Source organism: Cricetulus griseus, chromosome 8 (assembly GCF_003668045.3).
Source record: "Cricetulus griseus strain 17A/GY chromosome 8, alternate assembly CriGri-PICRH-1.0, whole genome shotgun sequence".
Taxonomy (NCBI): Eukaryota; Metazoa; Chordata; class Mammalia; order Rodentia; family Cricetidae; genus Cricetulus; species Cricetulus griseus.
Genome location: NC_048601.1, coordinates 67,645,205 through 67,664,419, shown reverse-complemented (window position 1 = coordinate 67,664,419; position 19,215 = coordinate 67,645,205).

Genomic DNA, 19,215 nt, shown 5'->3' with positions numbered 1-19,215 from the left:
TTCTGATTCTACTTGAATTCTTTGTATTTTCCATCATTCAGGTTCAAAGTTAGTTTTCATTATTTTCAGTCCTGTTTGCAACCTTATCTTAATGTCTGTCAGCAACCAAATTCTTGAATATGATATAAAACTAAAATGTACTTGCTGATTTGTAAATATAAGAATAGTCCCATCATCTACTGGTAATCAAAAGAATCTGAAAATTGAACCAAAGTGAAGCAAAATGGCAAGAAGTTTAAGCACAAGTTGAAATGATTCACCATTTTCATTCTTGTCTGGAGTTTGATGTTTAAAGTTTTAATTGCACATGTCAATTATCAACTGCAGATGTTAAATGACAAATTCCATAAATATTTCACACTATTAAAGGTTTGCAATATTCCTATGCAATATAATGCTGAGATAGTTAATAATCAAAATGGTTACTAAATGAACAGCTCATAAGCTGTATACACAGTTTTATGCTGGACAAAGGCATGACTCATACACTAAAGGCAAAGGGAGAGATTTTTACTTTTGAGGCAAGATTTCTCTGTATATCTTTGGAGCCTGTCCTGGAACTTGCTCTATAGACCAGACTGTCCTATAATTCACATCTATCTGACTGGACCACCAATTTTATTATGCAACTCACATAGGCTTCTTGTGGATCTAGAGAGAAGGTTAACTGTGGCCTAATTCTGCAATTCATAAATGATTCCCTTCACAAACATGACTCATCATCTGTTTAGAACAGCTATTGAAAAAATGTTCCAGCTCATTAAGGCTATGTAGAGTTTCTTCCTTCTTGTTATGATTCCTTTCTCTTTATCTTATGAACTATAGCTCTGTTCTATACAAGTAAACTATATCAACCCAAGTTAAGCTTTCACTTTGGTAATTTTAATAGACTTGGGCATATGGTGGTAACTCACAATTCATCTCATATGAAGATTCTGACCCGCCAATAATTCCATGGTTCTCTTTAATTATTCATTTGGAAATATGTCTCTAGTAGGATGTGAGCACATTAATATCCATGAGTTACAAAACATGCTGTTTTTTTCAGCCTTAAAGATGCTCCTTAAGAGGCAGTAGAGTTACCTCCTGAAAAATCACAAGGCTGAAAAGGTGGCCCAGTTGAATTGGTTATCCAGTGTCAAATGGTCAACCCTGATGGCATACAAATTAATGATGTCATATGGACTAAACCAGTTGTAAACCATATGCATATATGTATATATATGCATATAATCAGTTAGTTAAAAATGATGCCATGAATTTGGACAGTAGGCATATGTTAGGATTTTGAAGGAGAGAGGAGAATGGAGAAATGTTGCAATTATATTGTAATCTCAAAATTTAAAAAAGAGCATACTTGCTATGTTTACAGAGGACTAGATTTCAAATTCCACCTGTTGGGTCAGACAGCTTACAACTATCTATAATTCCAGCTCCAAAGAATCCATTGCCATCTTTTGTGTTTTGTGGGCAACTGCATATTTGTGAACATGCATATACACGGACTTATCCTCATGAACATATATAAAAATAAAATAAACATTTCCAAAAACCAATTTTAAAGGTGAAAATTCCATAAGATAAAAGGGAACTAAAAACACCTGAATTGCCAAACCTCAGAGTTTAGTCTTTCTCAATCATGCTCAAATACATAAACATCAGCCTGCAGTCAGTCAAAATTAACAGGCAAAAAGCTAATCTGTCATAAATCATTGGATATTTAAAATATATTAAACAAAAGAGGGTCCTGGTAGATGTGATGAGATTTGGAGCTTATCACAAAATCATAAAGTTGAATAATCCTAATTTGAGTCATCATGAGATAGAAATTAGTCAAGACATCGTGTAGAATATGGGGATGAATACATGCACAGTTATGGTAACACAGAGTGGATTTGAGTATCCAGATTTGAAAATGGAAGACTGAATCTGAGAGAAGTAAAAGGATAAGGCTATTATATCTGAAAGACAATATCAAGACATGTCTATATATATTGATCCAGAGAGCAGGAAAAAATCATATATAGTAATCAGATGAAGCAAATTGTAGAAGAAATTAAGTCATTGGATAGAGATTAAATGAAGTGCTATCCTAAAATCTTTTTTTTAATGAAAATTCTGATGATTAAAAAGGCTTTCATTCCATTTTGTGAAAACATTGGTTTAGGAGGTGAAATTACTCAAAAATATCCCATTATACTAAAATGTTTACCAGCCTTTCCTTTACTGCAACCATATGTTAATAGTACTTTCTTTATTCGCTTAACTGAGCTGTTAATGGATTAAATTGTTCAAAACATCACTGTTATGCTTTTGGGCTTTTTAGGCATCACATAATTGCTATGTATTCTCTTCCAGCTGTGTATTAACATAAAAATGCAGGCATTATTTTCACTAAGACTGTACGCCAAGGTTGAAATTTGGTTTGCTACTAGGGAAAAAATATAACAAAGATTGCTTTAGAGCATTGTGTATTTCACAGGATGATGGTCATATGAATTTTTAAATTGATCACAACTGTTTTAATTCATTATTTAGGTATCACAATTTATTTACTCACTCAGGCATACTCAATTTAAGATATTTATTACTGAATATGTGCAGTTTAAGGTCATACTTCAAGAAGAGAAGATAGTGGGTACAGTATGTGTGTACTGAGGGAGCATGGAAGTTGCTTATCTCAACGTCATGGAGCAGATGTTCAAAAGCAAGAAGCAGCAGACAGTAACACTTCCAGTCTTATGTGAGAAGACAAGGAGAATAGGATGGATGTAGAAGACGGTGATCTTAGTAAAACTAAAACTAAAGGCAATTTTGAAGATATGTTAATGTAGAATTTACCCTTACTTGCATTTACCTTACTTGGCTGCTAATAATAAATATCTAGTATTGTCATTTATTGGATGCACTTGATAAAGAACCTGGTATCTGGCTAATTACTAGAAAAGTATCTTTGGGAATCAAGTGCAATAACTATGAACCAAATCCAATATATCTTCCAGAATAATGTGTCTGAAAGCACTGGTTCAACTAGAAGAAAGAGGTTGAAGTTGACATCCACCATGTAGGTGCCAGTTATACCTCCAAACACTTGAGGATGTTCTGGACACTACAAAACATCAACAGTGTCACTCCTGAAAAATACGCCTAATCAATGTAGACTATCACTGTTGCTCTTTGTTGTACACTAGAACTAACTGGCAAATTATTATTTCTGAAAAATGTCAGGTTGTGATTGCAGCACATAGAGGAATTAAGTTGGAACCAAGCTTGAAGATTCCTCCATGGGTACTGTACAATATACTCAAATGTGTGATGCAGGATGTTGCACTAGAAAAATTATTAACAATTTTACTGGGCAACAATATCAACTTTTAAGGCAAGATGTGCTCACTGCAGAATAACACATGAATGTTATGGCAGTAATCTAGGAACTTCTGATTAGATTTGAGTCAGCTGCACATGAGCAAACACATATTTGGTACTGCAAACGTGGTCTGTAGCTCATGAATGAAGAGATCTTAGGCCCTAGGAGAGAAACTACTAATGTTTTAGTGCTCCAACATGTGATCACATTGTCCTCTAAATATTGTTTATGCTCATAGATTAGTCCTGTTTTCAGCATTCATCAGAATAGCTTCTTATTGCTGTGGTAAGTGGTTAATGCAGACCAATAACTGGCCAATGTGCTACAAATAAATGATCAGTGCATGTTGAGTCATAATTGGAATGTATCATTTCCTACATAGCTCAGGGAATAATGCGGAAGATGGGTCAAAAAATGTAAGAGACAGAGGATGTGGAGGTATGCTTTAAAAAGATGTCTTTTGGATATGACATGACCGTTGTAGAGTCGAGGTTATAAAACTTTTAAGAAGGTTGAATGGTGGGGTCATATTGAAAGAGATTTGTCAATGCCATGGGTTTTTAGGTTTCAAAATACTATTCCAGGTCTAGTCTTCTTTCTCTTGTACATTCTCTCTCTCTCTCTCTCTCTCTCTGCCTCTTATCTGTGGATCAGGATGTAAGCCCTCAGCTCTTGATGCCACTATGCTCCCTGATATGATTCTGCTCCCCAGGGAGGGTAAGGCCTTCCATGGGGGGGTCTTCAGCATCTGTCATATCATTTGGGATATGGCTTACACCATCCTCCATGTGTCTAGGCTCAGGAATTATCCCTCTATATGGAAAGGGCTCCCAAAGCTCATTCCTATGGTAAGAATAAGTACTGATCTACTACAAGAGGCCCCATAGATTTCTGAGGCTTCTTCAATGACATACACATTCATGGGGTCCAGATCAGTCCCATGCTGGTTTCCTAGCTATCAGTCTGGGGATCATGAGTTCCCCTTTATTCAGGTCAGCTGTTTCTATGCCCAGCAGTCAGTCTGGAGTCTCGGAGGTACCACTTGTTCAGGCCATCTCTTTCTGTGGGTTTCAACAGTCTGGTCTTGACTCTTTGGCTCAACACTCCTCCTTCTCTGCAACTGGATTCTACTTCAGTTCAGTGTTTAGCTTTGGGTGTCTGCTTCTGCTTCCATCAGCTACTGGATGAAGGCTGTTGGATGGCATGTAAGGTAGTCATCAATCTCATTATCAGGGGAGGGCATTTAAGGTTGCTTCTCCTCTTTGGTTAGATTTTTAGTTTATGTCATCCTTGTAGATCTCAGGACATTTCCCTAGTGCCTGATTTCTCTTTAAACCTATAATGACTCTCTTTATTATAGTATCTCTTATCTTGGTCTCCTCCATTCTTCCCCCAACTCAAACTCCCTGCTCCCCTGTGTTTTCCTCACCCCTCCACTTCTCCCCTTCTCATTCTCCTAGCTTCTTCTGGTCTTCACACATTCTCCCAATTTGCTCAGGAGATCTTGTCCCTTTCCATTTCCCCTTTTCCAGGGGACCAATTATGTCTCTCTTAGAGTTCTGCTTGTTTCCTAGCTTCTCGAGACAGCATGGAATGTAGGCTAGAAATCCTTTCCTGTGTTTGTAATATCTATATATGAGTGACTTTATACCATGTTTGTCTTTTTGTGACTGTGTTACCTAGCTCACAATGGATTCTTCCATTTCTATCCACTTGCCTATGAATTTCAAGGTTCCATTGATTTTTCTGCTGAGTAGTTCTTACTCTGGGAACTCCTGTCCTGGGGTCTGCAGGCAGGAGGACTCAGCCCATGAGGACAAAGCAACCTGAGTCAGTCCCACTTCTACCCACCTGGAGAGGGAGTGCTTCAGACACTCCTGCATCCACCGTGAGATCCATCAGAATACCAGACCCTCTTGCATCTACCAGAAGAGCACCTTGGATCCATACACACCAGTAGAGGAAAAGGCGCCATCTGCATCACTGGCAGAAGAGATGGGAAGACAACAATATAAGAACACATCCAACAACAGAAAAATCAATATGAAGCCATCAGAGTTGAGGGACTCCATGCCAAGAAGACCTGAACATCGTAACACATATGAAGCAGCAGAGAACAACCTTTAAAACATATTCATGCAGATGATAGAAAACTTAAGAGAGGAAATGAGAAATTCTTCAAAGAAATAGAAGAAAAGACAAACCAAAAATTGAAGAAATAATTCAAACAGTAACACATTTGCCGAGATAGAGACAATGAAAAAACACAGCCTAAGGGAAGGCTGGAAATATAAAAGATGGGTAAATTATCACGAAGTACATATGCAAGCATAACCACATAACCAACAGAATACAAGTGATGTAAGAGAGAAATTTAGGCTTTGAAGACACACTAGGAGAAATAGATTCATCACCCAATGAAAATCTTAAGTCCAACAAATCCCTAACACAATATATCCAGAAAATATGGGACATCATGAAAAGTCCAAACCTAATAATAATATTAAGTGTAGAAGAAGGTGAAGAAACCCAATTCAAAGATGCTGAAAACATACTCAAAATCATAGAAGAAAACTTTCCCAGCCTGAAGAAAGACATGCCAATGAAAGTAAAAGAAGCCTACAGAACACTGAATAGAGTGGACCCCAAAAGAAAGTCCCCTCCTCACATAATAATTAAAACACCAAACATACAGAAAAAAGAAAGAATATTAATAGAAGTTAAGGATAAAGACCAACTAACATATAAAAGCAAATAACATATAAAGGAAGTTAGCTACACTCACAGAAACATAGGCAATAGATAATCCCTCCTTACCAAAAGCCAAAAGAAAAATCAGGATAAATCCTCACACAATGTCACTACCAACAACAAATCAAAAATAAACAAGACTAAACACTCAATGGTACTTAATTTCCCTCAATATTAATGGTCTTAACTCGCCTATAAAAAGACACAGGCTAACAGAATGGATACAAAGAAAGAATCCATCTTTCTGCTGCATACAAGAAACATACCTCAACTTCAAAGACAGACATTACATAAGAGCAAAGGGTTGGGGTAAGATATTCCAATCAAATGGATGCAAGAAACAAACTGGTGTAACTATCCTAGTATCTAAAAAATGGTGTCTCTTTCCAATAATAAAACAGCAACTTATAGAATAGTTGATACCAGGAATTGGGGTAATATTGTGATAGGCTTGACTCTTGTGTTTGGGGAATGAAGATGGAAGACTTAGAGACATGGGACTAGTAAATTGGTTGGACACTTTAAGAAGGGTTTAATATTCAGTACTTGTATTTCTTTGGAAAAGAGTGGTGTGGAAAATAATGTGGATTTTGTTGGTCAAGCTTGAGAAGTTTCAAAGGGGAAGAACACTAGAAACTATTCTTTTGATATTTTGGAAAAGAATGTGGCTGCTTTCTTCCCTAGTCCAAAAAATCTGCTAGAGGCTAAAGACCAAATTTTAGATGAGTATCACTAGCAAAAGAGATTTCAAAACAGTCTAATGTTAACTTTGTCATGTAGCTATTAGTGATCATGGGCTTTCAATGAAAATGAGCAAGCCAAGGAAATAGAAATGAAAATGTGCAGTTTTAGGAGAAAAAGAAAAAAAAATAAGAAATATAATGTTAGATTTAATTCTTCTGCTCAAACATATAGATGCATAAGAAAAAAGAAGAAAGAAATTGAGAAATATATTAGACGATGGAAAGATAGCCCATGCTCATGGATTGGTAGGATTAACATAGTAAAAATTTGTTCTACCAAGAGCAATCAATCCTCATATTCAATGAAAGGCCCACCAAAATTCCAACACAATTCTTTACAGATTTTCAGGGAACAAGTTTGGCTTCATATGAAAAAAAACAAAATGAATTAATAGCACAACTAAAATCTGTAGTTATAGTTATAAAAATATAATTATAAAAACTAAAATAATAATGCACACTGGAAAAGAGAAAGCATCTTCAGCAAATGGTACTAGTAGAACTGGATAAATTTGTGTAGAAGAATGCAAATATATTCCATAGCTATCTCCCTGAAAAATTCAACTCCAGATAGATAAAAGAAGTCAATGCATAACATAGAACAGTAAACTTGATAGAGAAAAAAATGGGAAATAATGTCAAACTCATTGACATGGAGAATACATTTTGAACAGAACATCATTAGCATAGGCACCAGGATCAATAACAATAAATTAGAGGAACCTCATAAAATTGAAAAGTTTCAGTTAGGCAAAGGATGCCATCAACTGGACAAAGCCATGGCCAATGGAATAGGAAAAAAAATTAACAATGGTTCATCTGATAGAGGACTAATACCCAAATTATTGCTGGGGCTCATAAAGATGGCTCTGCTTCATCTTGACCTAAAGTCAGAGAGTTCAAAACTGTCTTTACATTTCAAGGTTAAACTCATGAGACCTAAAGTTCTAAGGTATGGCTACTGTGGGATATTTTTATCTTGTTAGTGGTTGTCTTATCTAAGTAATAACAGACTTGTTCTGAGGTGTGGCTACTCTTGTGGCTACAAGGCCAGGTAACAAGAAATTGAGTTTAAGGGGTGGTTACCAAATCTTTGGAGCATTAAAGAAGAAAGTGTGTTTGTTCCTTGCAGATGATAAAGAAGTCCTTTGATTGGGGTATTTGCCCTTTTTGATTGGGGTATTTGAGAATGGTGGAGAATAAACTTGGGACATCGAATATTCACTGGATTGCCTTCCTGACTTTATTCTGTCTTTCTGACTTTTTCTTAGAGTTTTCACCTGCCATTTCTCAATCCACACTCATCCTTTCAAATAAGAACCAGGCAAATTTGCTGGATCCAACTAAAGAGCCACAAAGACTTTTTACAACAACAATCAAATTGAATAATGTGGTACAGATGTAACCAGAGAATTCCTCAAAATGAAAAGTCAAATGCATTCTTCTTTATTAGGGAAATTAAATCCAAACTACTTTGAGATTCCATCCTATACCTGTCAGAATGGATAAGACTAATGAAACAAATGTGCAGATCATGCCGGTAAGGATGTAGAATAAGAGGAACACTCACCCATTGCTGGAGGAGGCACAATCTTATTCAGCCACTATGTAAATTAGCATGGAAGTTACTCAAAAACTTTGGAATCAGTCTACTTCAAAACCTAATTGGGCCATTCTTAGGCATATACCTACAGGAGACTTTATCCTGACATTTGCTCAACCCTATTCATTGTTGCTTTATTGATAGTAGCTAGAAGTTGGAAACAAACTAAATATACCTCAAAAACCCTGTGGGATATTTACATAATGGAGTATTACTCAGCTCTTAAAAATGGCATCATCGAATTTGATGCAAATGTATGGAAATAAAAAAAATCATCCTAAGTGAGGTAATTCAGCCTGGAGAAATAAATAAAATATATATTTGCCAATGTGCAGATATTGGCTGTTAAATAAATAATAGCATGCTACAATATGGAGACCAGAGATATTAGGTATACAGGGACTATGAGAAACACAAATCACACTGGGAGGGGGAAATTGAATAGATTTTTTGGTCTGACTGGGGGAAGGTAGATGGGAATAAGAGGATCAGGTGGCGAAGAGGAGGAGGAAAAGTGTTGAGGGGGAATGCAGGGAGAAACAGAAAGAAGGGTGGAACATTTGAGGGGTGGTATGGAAGCATAGTGCAGTGACAACTTCCTAAAATGTATGAGGGCAATTCTAATGAAATCCTCAAACAATAAGAGAGGCAGAGTTTCAACTGGCCATGTCTTGTCACCTAATGAGGTTCCCAGAACTGAGACAGGGTCACATCCAGTTGAGTTGTTGGCCAAAGGGGTCCCATGAAATCCCCAAACAATTCAGGCTGTTACCATGACAACAGATTGCTCTCCACAAACTGACAGTAAAGCCACATTGCTGAAGACAACACCCACACAAACCATTGAACAAAGAAAGGTTGAACCTTCACCCCTGAATTCTAGTGTCACTGGTATTAGGATGTACTCTGAAGGATGCCTGTGGTGGTTTAAATAGGAATGGCCCCCATTAGCACATAATTTGAAGCTTGGTCATTAGGGAGTGGCCCTACTTGAGAGGGATCAGGAGGTATGACCTTGTTAGAGTAGGTGTGGCCTTGTTGGATGATGTATGACATGAGATGTGGGCTTTGGGGTTTCAAAAGCTCAAGCCAAGCCCAGTGTCTTTCTTTCTTTTGCTTATATATCTGGATATAGTACTTTGATTTTTTCTCCCAAATTCTGTCTGCCTATGTGTCATGATGCATTCCACCATGCTGATAATGGACTAAACCTCTGAACCTGCAGGAAAGTCCTAATCAAATGCTTTCTTTTAAAAGAAGTGGTGTGGCCATATCTTCTCATAGCAATACAACACAGATAAAGAAGCAAAACACTAACCTCGTTGCACAAACTTTGATCTATAATCTATACTCCACGCAACATCCTAGGACAATGGTGTCATAAAGATTGTGGTGGCACCCAGCAAATATCTGATGTGATTTAAGGTCCACTCCATGATAAATGACCAATACCAGGTTTTGCTTATGTGGCCAAGAAGCAGAGACTTAGATAGCATATATACTCTATAGACCTATTGTAAAACAAAACACTACCAGAAAAAAAAAAACAAAGAAAAAGAAAAGTAAGAATGTTATGACTCTCAATGATATTAAGGATATTCTGTGTAGTCATAGATCAGTGCATACACAGAGACCCACATTACACACATACACATGCACACTCACACACAACATGAGATACAGTGAGAGAAGAAGGAACCAGAAAAAGAGACAGAGACAGACAGACAGAAAAGCAGAGAGAGAGAGAGAGAGAGAGAGAGAGAGAGAGAGAGAGAGGAGAGAGAGAGAGAGAGAGAGAGAGAAACCTTGGAACACACAACACTAATTGGGATATCTCCATCAAATCCTTCCCCTCATAACTAAGGGAACCCCATGGAAGAGCAAGTAAAAAAGAATCTAAGTGACAGAGGATATAACAACAGTACAGTACAGGCCTCTATATCTACAGAACAAAACTCATTTGATCTCAGAGACTGAGGCAGCAAGCACAATTACTATGGGGTCTGTACCAGGTCTTCTGTGTGTATATTATAGCTTTCAACTTATTATTTTTCTGGTACTACTCAATGTGTAAACAAGTGGATCTATGATTCTTGTGCTTTCTCTTGGCTCTTTCCTTCTGTTGATTTGCCTTCTCCAGATTCAATGTGATGTGTTTTGTTTTAGCATATAATTTTTCATTATGCTATGCTTTGTTGTAACATCTTCAAATCCTGCGATTTTTAATGAGAAACAGAAAGGGAGGGGAGCAGTTTCAGACGGAAGAGGATCCCTCAGGGAGGTGGGGACTGGAAAAAGTAGAATGAGGGAAAATAGAGTCAGCATATATTGTATAAGAAAAGAATATATTTGGGAGAAAAAGGAATAAAGGAGTGGTGCCTTCAGGACAAGAACCCACACAGCTAAGCTTCTAATTTATACAAAGCAAGGCTCTGTCACAAAAGGAAGACATAAAAAGTCAAAGCTTGTGTGGATGTATCATGGAGGAGAGCCCTGCAGAGGAGAGATACAGATAGGGAGTAGAACTAGCCTAAGAAAGAAAAATGTTTTACAATCAACAATGCTATGAGAAGTTGGAGATTCAAAGAGCCATGTCAGTACTTGTAACTTGTACAGTTGGGGTTAAGTTTTATTTTGATCATGTATATCCTCACTATGCCTCTTCTCCCTTTTGGAAGGGCAATACATACTTTCTTCCATTGTATATCAGAAGTATGTGTTTTGGTTTTTATTTGACAATGGATTATAGTTACGAGATTGATTTGAATCTCAGAAGAGGTTTTTACTTGCAGTGTTATGTCTGTGGAGAAATATGGGGATTTGTGAAGTTGGCCTTAATGCATTTTGCATTGTTATATGGCTACAAGCCCATGGAAGCCATGGTGTTTTGAATGGAAATGCTACAACCCCCCCCATAGGCTCGTATATTTGAGTGTTTGGTACTCACTTGTTGAAACTGGTTAGGTATGGTTAGTAGGTTTATCCTAGTTGTAAAAGTTGTGTCAGTGAAGGTGGGCTATGAGTTTTCAAAATCCTATGCTTCCCCTCCCCAGTGTGTGTATCTGTGTTCTGTCTGTGAATTGGATGTAATATCTCAGTTACTTCTGCAGTAGACTGCCTGATGCCATGCTTCCCATCATGAAAAAAAAAAAAACAGTTAAAAATTCCCTACTTAAATGTATTCTTTTATATCATGCTTTGATCATGTTGTCTTCTCACAGTGATACAACAACGACTAAGATAGAGGCACACTTGTTGAGGAAAAAAGTGGTTCTAGTGGGACAGAAATTGTATGAGAAAGGGTATTGGCGGATGGAAATATCGGAAACTCCTCATGTATGAAATTATAAAGGAAAAATTATTATCAAAAGCCCCAAAAAGCTGCTAAAACAAAGAAGGAAAATGTTACACTCCCATAGCATAATTGTAGTGAGAACTTAAATTACAGTTTGATTGAATTCCTTTTATCTTGACATAAATGACTTTCAATGTGTGCGTACCTGAGCATACACATGTGTGCAATTGTGTGTGCATGGCGTGTGAAGGAAAAAAGCAAGAACTGGTATCCTCTTCAATCTTGTTTCTCCTTATTATCTGGGGTAGAGTTTCTCACCAAAACTCTACCTTTCAGACAAGCCAGAGTTACACTGGCTTGCCAGCAAGCTTCATGAATTCATCTGTATGTGCCTACCCAGTGTGGAGATAATACATGTATAATTACCATTGGGCTAACATGTTATGTGAGTGCTGGGAATCCCAACTTAAGTCCTCATGCCTGCTTGGCCAGCACTGTACTGACTCAAGCATCTCAATAGCCATGTTGTTTGTGTTAAAGGAGTCAGTCTTTCAGTGTCTGTCTGTCTCTGTTTCTCTCCTTCCATCCCTCCTTACCACCCCTCTGTCTCTCTCCCTCTGTCTCTCTGTCTCTCTCTGTCTCTCTGTCTCTCTGTCTCTCTGTCTCTCTCTCTCTCTCTCTCTCTCTCTCTCTCTCTCTCTCTCTCTCTCTGTGTGTGTGTGTGTGTGTGTGTGTGTGTGTGTGTGTAACATGTAATATATGTGGAAATAAGAGGACAGCCTCAGTATAAGTCCTTACCTCTTGTCTCCTGTGAATCAGTCTCTGGTTTGTTCATCTCCCCCCTTGCTGTATTGATTAAGACAACCTTTATCACATCAGGTTTTTACTTGGTACTGAAGTTCAGAGGGTTTCATGGCAAGCACTTCTCTCAATAACTACTTTCAATCCATTTAAAGTGTTTTCATGTTTCCCAATAGGGTGCTGCGTTCTTAAAGTTAACACCCCAGGATGTTTCTCTATAAGTTTCTTAGACTACTATTTTTGTTTGGTTGGTTGTTTTTGCTGTGCCTTTCTCAGCTTCCTTTTTTTTCTGCTTGAATATTTTCTCTTTGAGTGCATAACATCATAACTTTAATCAATTTCCTAAACAATACCAACTCTAATGGTGACTGAAAGAAAATCCTCTTTGTTACTGAAATTCTTAGTAGCCTCTTTTTGATATTTAGGACTTAAAAACAATGCCAAAAAAGTAAAAATCATGGGGGATAGAGTAAATGCATTTGCTAAGAAATGATTATTGCAAGGAGTGTATACCAATCATTTCACTCACACGTGAAATTAGTTCCTCACTTCTCTGAGGCAGGTTCCTTCCAATTTTGCAACAATAAAATTGAGTTTTGGGCAACTATGTTTCTCCAAGCTACACAGAAAAAGAACAGATGCCGGTGGTTAGAATTAGAACACAGGATCTATACCTTTTGTTGAGGTTCTGGAGAATGTAACTATGGGGTATTGAAGAAATGAAGACAAGAAACTGTATTCATAGGGTTTGTCCACTGATTAAGAAGCAGGTGTCAATGGATGAGAGGAAACAGAGAGGTTAAGAGAAACCACATAGTTCCAGATAGCATGGGACATGGCCAAAGTCAGGAAAGACTGAGAATATTGAATGGCAAAGAAGAAAAAATACAAGATGCCTGTGCACAGTCTCCCCTAGATATAGAGGTAAATGCAGTCTTCTGTAATAATTGTATAGTAATAGATATTTACCTGTACTGAGAACTCAGGAAAACACACACACACACACACACACACACACACACACACACACACACACACAATTAACTGGGCTGTCATTTTGCATGTGTGAAATCACAGTACTAGATTAGAGAACAAAGATGATTGGGCATTGATGGCCATCCTCCATTCTGTAGGGAGACTAAAATCAGTGTGTTCTACATAAAACCTTGTCTCAAGTACAAAAACAAAACCTCAAAAATTGAAAGAACAGAAAATAAATAAAAATGATAAAAAGATAAATATTGTGAGTACACTTCTTGAAGAGATAGATATTCAGATGCAATTTAAATTAGGAAAAATTTCAGGATTCCATTATTTTATTTTTTACACTGAGTAATACTCCATTGTGTAAATATACCACATTTTCTCTATCCATTCTTTCATTGAGGTGCATCTAGGTTGTTTCCACATTCTGGCTGTTACAAATAATTCTGTGATGAACATCGTTGAATAGATGTCCTTGTTGTATGAATGTGCTTCTTTTGGGTATATGCTTAAGAGTGGAATTGCTGTATCTTGTGGTAGACTGATTCCCAATTTGATGAGAAATCACCATACAGATTTCCAAAGTGGCTGTACTAGCTGGCACTCCCACCAGCAGTGGAGGAGTCTTCCCCTTTCTCCAAAACAACAGAATTTTGAAATTTGCAGGCAAAGGGATGGAACTAGAAGAAACCATTCTGAGCGAGGAAACCCAGTCACAAAAAGACAAACACGGTATCTAATCACTCACATGTGGATTTTAAACATGGAGTAAAGGATTACCAGCCTACAATCCACACTGCCAGAAAAGCTAGTAAACAAGGAGAACCCTAAGAGAGACATACATGATCCCCTGAAGAAGCGGTAAGGGACAAGATCTCCTGAGCAAGCTGGGAGCACAGGGATGAGGGCAGAGGGATCTAGGAGAATGAGAAGGGGAGAAGAGGATTGGTAAGGAAGAAATGGGGCAGGGAGATTGAGTTGAGGGAAGAACAGAAGAGAGCAAGATAAGAGATCATATAATAGAGGGAGACATGATAGGTTTAAAGAGAAATCAGGCACTGAGGAAATGTCTGGAGAGCTACAAAGATGACACCAACTAGCAATCTAAGCAACAGAGGAGAGGCTACCTTAAATACCCTCTCCTGATAATGAGATTGATAACTAATTCATATGACATTGTATAGCCTTCACCCAGCACCTGGTGGAAGTAGAAGCAGACACCCACAACTAAACCTTGAACTGAACAGGAATCCAGTTGCAGAGAAGGAGGACTGATGACCAAAGGGGTTCATACCAGGCTGGTGAAAGCCACAGAAACAGCTGACCTGAACAAGGGAGAGCTCTTGGTCCCCAGACTGATAGCTGGAAAACCACCATGAGACTGATCCAGACCCTTTGAATGTGGGTGTCTGTAAGGAGACCTTGGTAATCTATGGGACCTCTTTTAGTGAATCAGTACTTATCCCTAGCATAGGTGTGGACTTTGGGAGCCCATCCCACATGGAGGGATACTCCTGGAACCTAGACACAAGGGGGTTGGACTAGGCCCTATCCCAAAGAATAAGGCAGACTTTGAAGACTCTCTATGTAAGGCTTCAACCTCCCTGGGGAGCAGAAAGGGTATGGGATAGTTAGGGTGTTAGTTGGGGATGGGGTAGGTGAGGAAGGGAGGGAAAGGGACCTGGGATTGACATGTAAAATAATTTTCTTTTTAATTAAAATAGAAAGAAAAATATATAAATTAGAAAAACTGGGGTATAGAGAAAGCTCAACATAAAATGCACTTGTAGATGACCTGAGATCAGTACCCAGAATGCACAACAGGTATCATGCAGCTGCCAATAAGTAGCACTCAAGGGGATTTGATGCCTTCTTCTGGCCTCCATGAGGATTAAACTCAAGTCCCATTCTCTTGCAAGACACCTGTAGACACAACTAAAAATAAAAGGACATTTTGGACATCTTTAAACTATAAATCAAATCCCAGCACTTGGGAGGCAGAGACAGGCAGATCTCTGTGAGTTTGAGGTCAGCCCAGTCTCCAGAGCGAGTGTCAGGATATTCTCCAAAAGCTACACAGAGAAACCCTCTCACAAAAAAGAAAAAAAATATAAATCAGTCAAACTTATTAAATGATTAATTGAAAAGAGAAAAGGCATCAATGGTAGATTTTATTGCATAAAGAGTGGAGGTCTGGAATAAGCTACACATGTAGAAACATATGAAATTAACTATTCAGGTGAAGTGGACAAAGCATGATTGCTTTCATAGAGATAATCATGTATCAGATTTCTGCATTAAATATATATAAGAATTTAGTGGAGGTAATTAATATTTGCTATTTAGTCATGACAGCAAACCTCTTCAGCTCCATTTACCTAATCTTTAACCTGAAATATAAGCTTATTTCTAAATTCTGCTATACACACACACACACACACACACACACACACACACACACACACACACAGATTCCATAGATTTCCAAGGTTTCCTCACTGAAACCCATGTTTCTGGGGTGTGAATCAATTCCATGCTGGTATCCCAGCTATCAGTCTGGGGAGCATGAGTTCCCTGATGTTCAGGTCAGCTATTTCTGTGGGTCTCACCAGCCTGGTATGGATCCCTTTGCTCTTCCCAGTCTTTCTCTGCATCTGGATTCCAGTTCAATTCAATGAATAGTTGTGGGTGTCTGCTTCTACTTCCACCAGCTGCTAGATGAGTGCTATCAGGTGGTATATAAGCCAGTTATCAATCTCATTATCTGGGAAGGACATTTAAGGTAGCCTCTCCTCTGTTGCTTAGATTGTTAGCTGGTGCCCTCTTTGTAGATCTCCACATATTTCCCTCATCCCTGATTTCTCTATAAACCTAAAATGTCTCCCTCTATTATGGTATCTCCATTCTTGTTATCTTCTATTCTTCCCCTGACTCAAACATTCTGCTCCCTCATGTTTTCTGCATCCCTCCTCTTTTCCCCTTCTCATTCTCTGAGATCCCTACCCTCTCTTCCTGTGCTCCCAAATTGCTCAGGGGATCATGTCCCTTTCTCCTGCTCCAGGGGACCATGTATGTCTCTGTTAGGGTCCTTCTTTTTTTATTAGCTTGTCTGGCAGTGTGGACTGCAGGCTGGTAATACTTTATATCTAAAATCCACATATGAGTGAGTACATACCATGTTTGTCTTTTTGTGATTGTGTTACCTCGCTAAGAATGGTTTCTTCGAGTTCCATCCATTTTCCTGCAAATTTCAAGATTCCATTGTTTTTTTTTTTTTTTTCTGCTGAGTAGTACTCCATTGTGTAAATGTACCACATTTTCTCTATCCATTATTCAGCTGAGGAGCATCTAGGTTGCTTCCAGGTTCTGGCTATTACAAATAGCCCTTGTTGCATGAATGTGCTTCTTTAGGGTATATGCCTAAGAGTGAAATTGTTGGATCATGTGGTAGACTGATTCCCATGTTCCTGAGGAGACCCCATACTGACTTCCAAGGTGGCTGTACTAGTTGGCACTCCCACCACCAGTGGAGGAGTGTTCACCTTTCTTCACATCCTCTCCAGCATAAACTGTCATTGGTGTTTTTGATTTTACCATTCAGACAAGAGTAAGATGGTATCTCAGAGTTGTTTTCATTTGCATTTTCCTTAAGGCTAACGATGTTTCTTATTTGTCTTTCAGCCATTTTAGATTCCTTTATTGAGAATTTTCTATTTAGTTCTCTACCTCACTTTTTCATTGGATTGTTTGGTGTTTTAGAGACAAGTTTCTTAAGTTCTTTGCATATTTTGGAGATCAGCCCTCTGTCAGATGTGGGGTTGGTGAATATCTTTTCCCAGTCTGTGGGCTGCTGTTTTTTCTTGCTGACTGTGTCCTTTGCCTTACAGAAGCTTTTCAGTTTCTGGAGGTTCCTTTTATCAATTTTTGATCTCCATGTCTGTGCTACTGGGGTAATGTTCAGGGTCTCCTAAGCCAATTAATTCCAGGGATTTCCCACTTTGTCCTCTAATAGGTGCAGTGTGTCTGGATTTATGTTGAAGTCATTGAACTATTTTTTTTTTAAGTTTTGTTCATGGCAATAAGCTTGTTTCCATCTGTAGTCTTCTACATGTCTCCAACCAGTTATGCCAGCACAATTTGATAAAGATGTTCTCTTTGTTCCAGCAGATAAATTTGGATTGTTTGTCAAAAATCAGGTGTTCACATGTGTGTGGGGAATATCAAGGTTTTCATCTCTATTCCATTAGTCTAACTGTCTATTTTTATGCCAATACCAATCTGTTTTCAGGACTGTAGCTCTGTAATAAAGCTTGAAGTCAGGCATGGTGTTGCCTCCAGAAGTTCCTTTATTGTACTGGGTTGTTTGGGCTATCCTGGGTCTTTTGTTTCTCCATGTAAAGTTGAAAATTGTTCTTTCAATGTCTGTGAAGAATTGTGTGGGGATTTTGATGGGGATTGCAATTAATATGCAGATTGCTTTTGTAGAGATTGCCATTTTTACTATGTTGATCCTACCTATCCTAGAGCATGGGAGATCTTTCAATTTTCTGGTATCTTCTTCAATTTCTTTCTTTAGAGACTCAAAATTCTTACAATATAGGTCTTTCACTTTTTTGGTTAGTGTTACCCCAGGGTATTTTATGTTTTTTGTGGCAATTGTAAAGGGTGATGTTTCTCTGATCTCTTTCTTCACCAATGTGTCATGGGTATATAGTAGGGCTACAGATTCTTTTTTAAATTAATCTTGTATCCTCTAACTTCCTGAAGGTGTTTATCAGCTGTAGGAGTTCCCTGGTAGAGTTTTTCAGGTCACTTATGTAGGCTATCATATCATCTACAAATAGTGTAAATTTGACTTCTTCATTTTCGATTTTCATTCCCTTGATCTCCTTTCGTTGTCTTATTGCTCTAGCTAGGACTTCAAGGACAATATTAAAGAGGTATAGAGAATGGATAGCCTTGTCTTGTCCCTGATTTTAGAGGAATTGTATTGAGTTTCTCTCCATTTAATTTGATGTTGCCTGTTGACTTGCTGTGTATTGCTTTTAGTATGTTGAGGTATGTTCATGTTATCCCGGATTTCTCCAAGAACTTTATTATGAAGGGGTGTTCGATTTCGATTTTGTCAAAGGCTTTTTGTCATCTAGTGAGATGATCATTTTTTTTCTCAGTCTGTTTATATTGTGGATTACATTGATGGATTTCTGTATACTAAACCATCCTTGCATCCCTGGGATGAAGCCTACTTGATCATGGTGGATGATTTCTCTGATGTGTTCTTGGATTCCATTTGCCAATATTTTATTGAGAAATTTTTAATCAATGTTCAAGAGTTATATTGTTCTGTAGTTTTCTTTCTTAGTTGTGTCTTTGTGTGCCTTGGGTGTCAAGGTTATTGTAGCCTTGTAAAAAGATTTTGGCAATGTCCCTTCTGCTTCTATTTTATGGAACAATTTGAGGAGTATTGGTATTAGCTCTTTGAATTTCTCGTAGAATTCTGCATTGAAGCCATCTGGCCCTGGGCTTTTTTTTTTTTCTGTTGGGAGTCGTTTGATGACTGCTTCTATTTCCTTAGAGGTTATATGCTGCTTATCTATTCTTGATTCAATTCTGATAAGTGATATCTGTCCAGAAAATTGTCCATTTCCTTTAAATTTTCAAATTTTGTGGA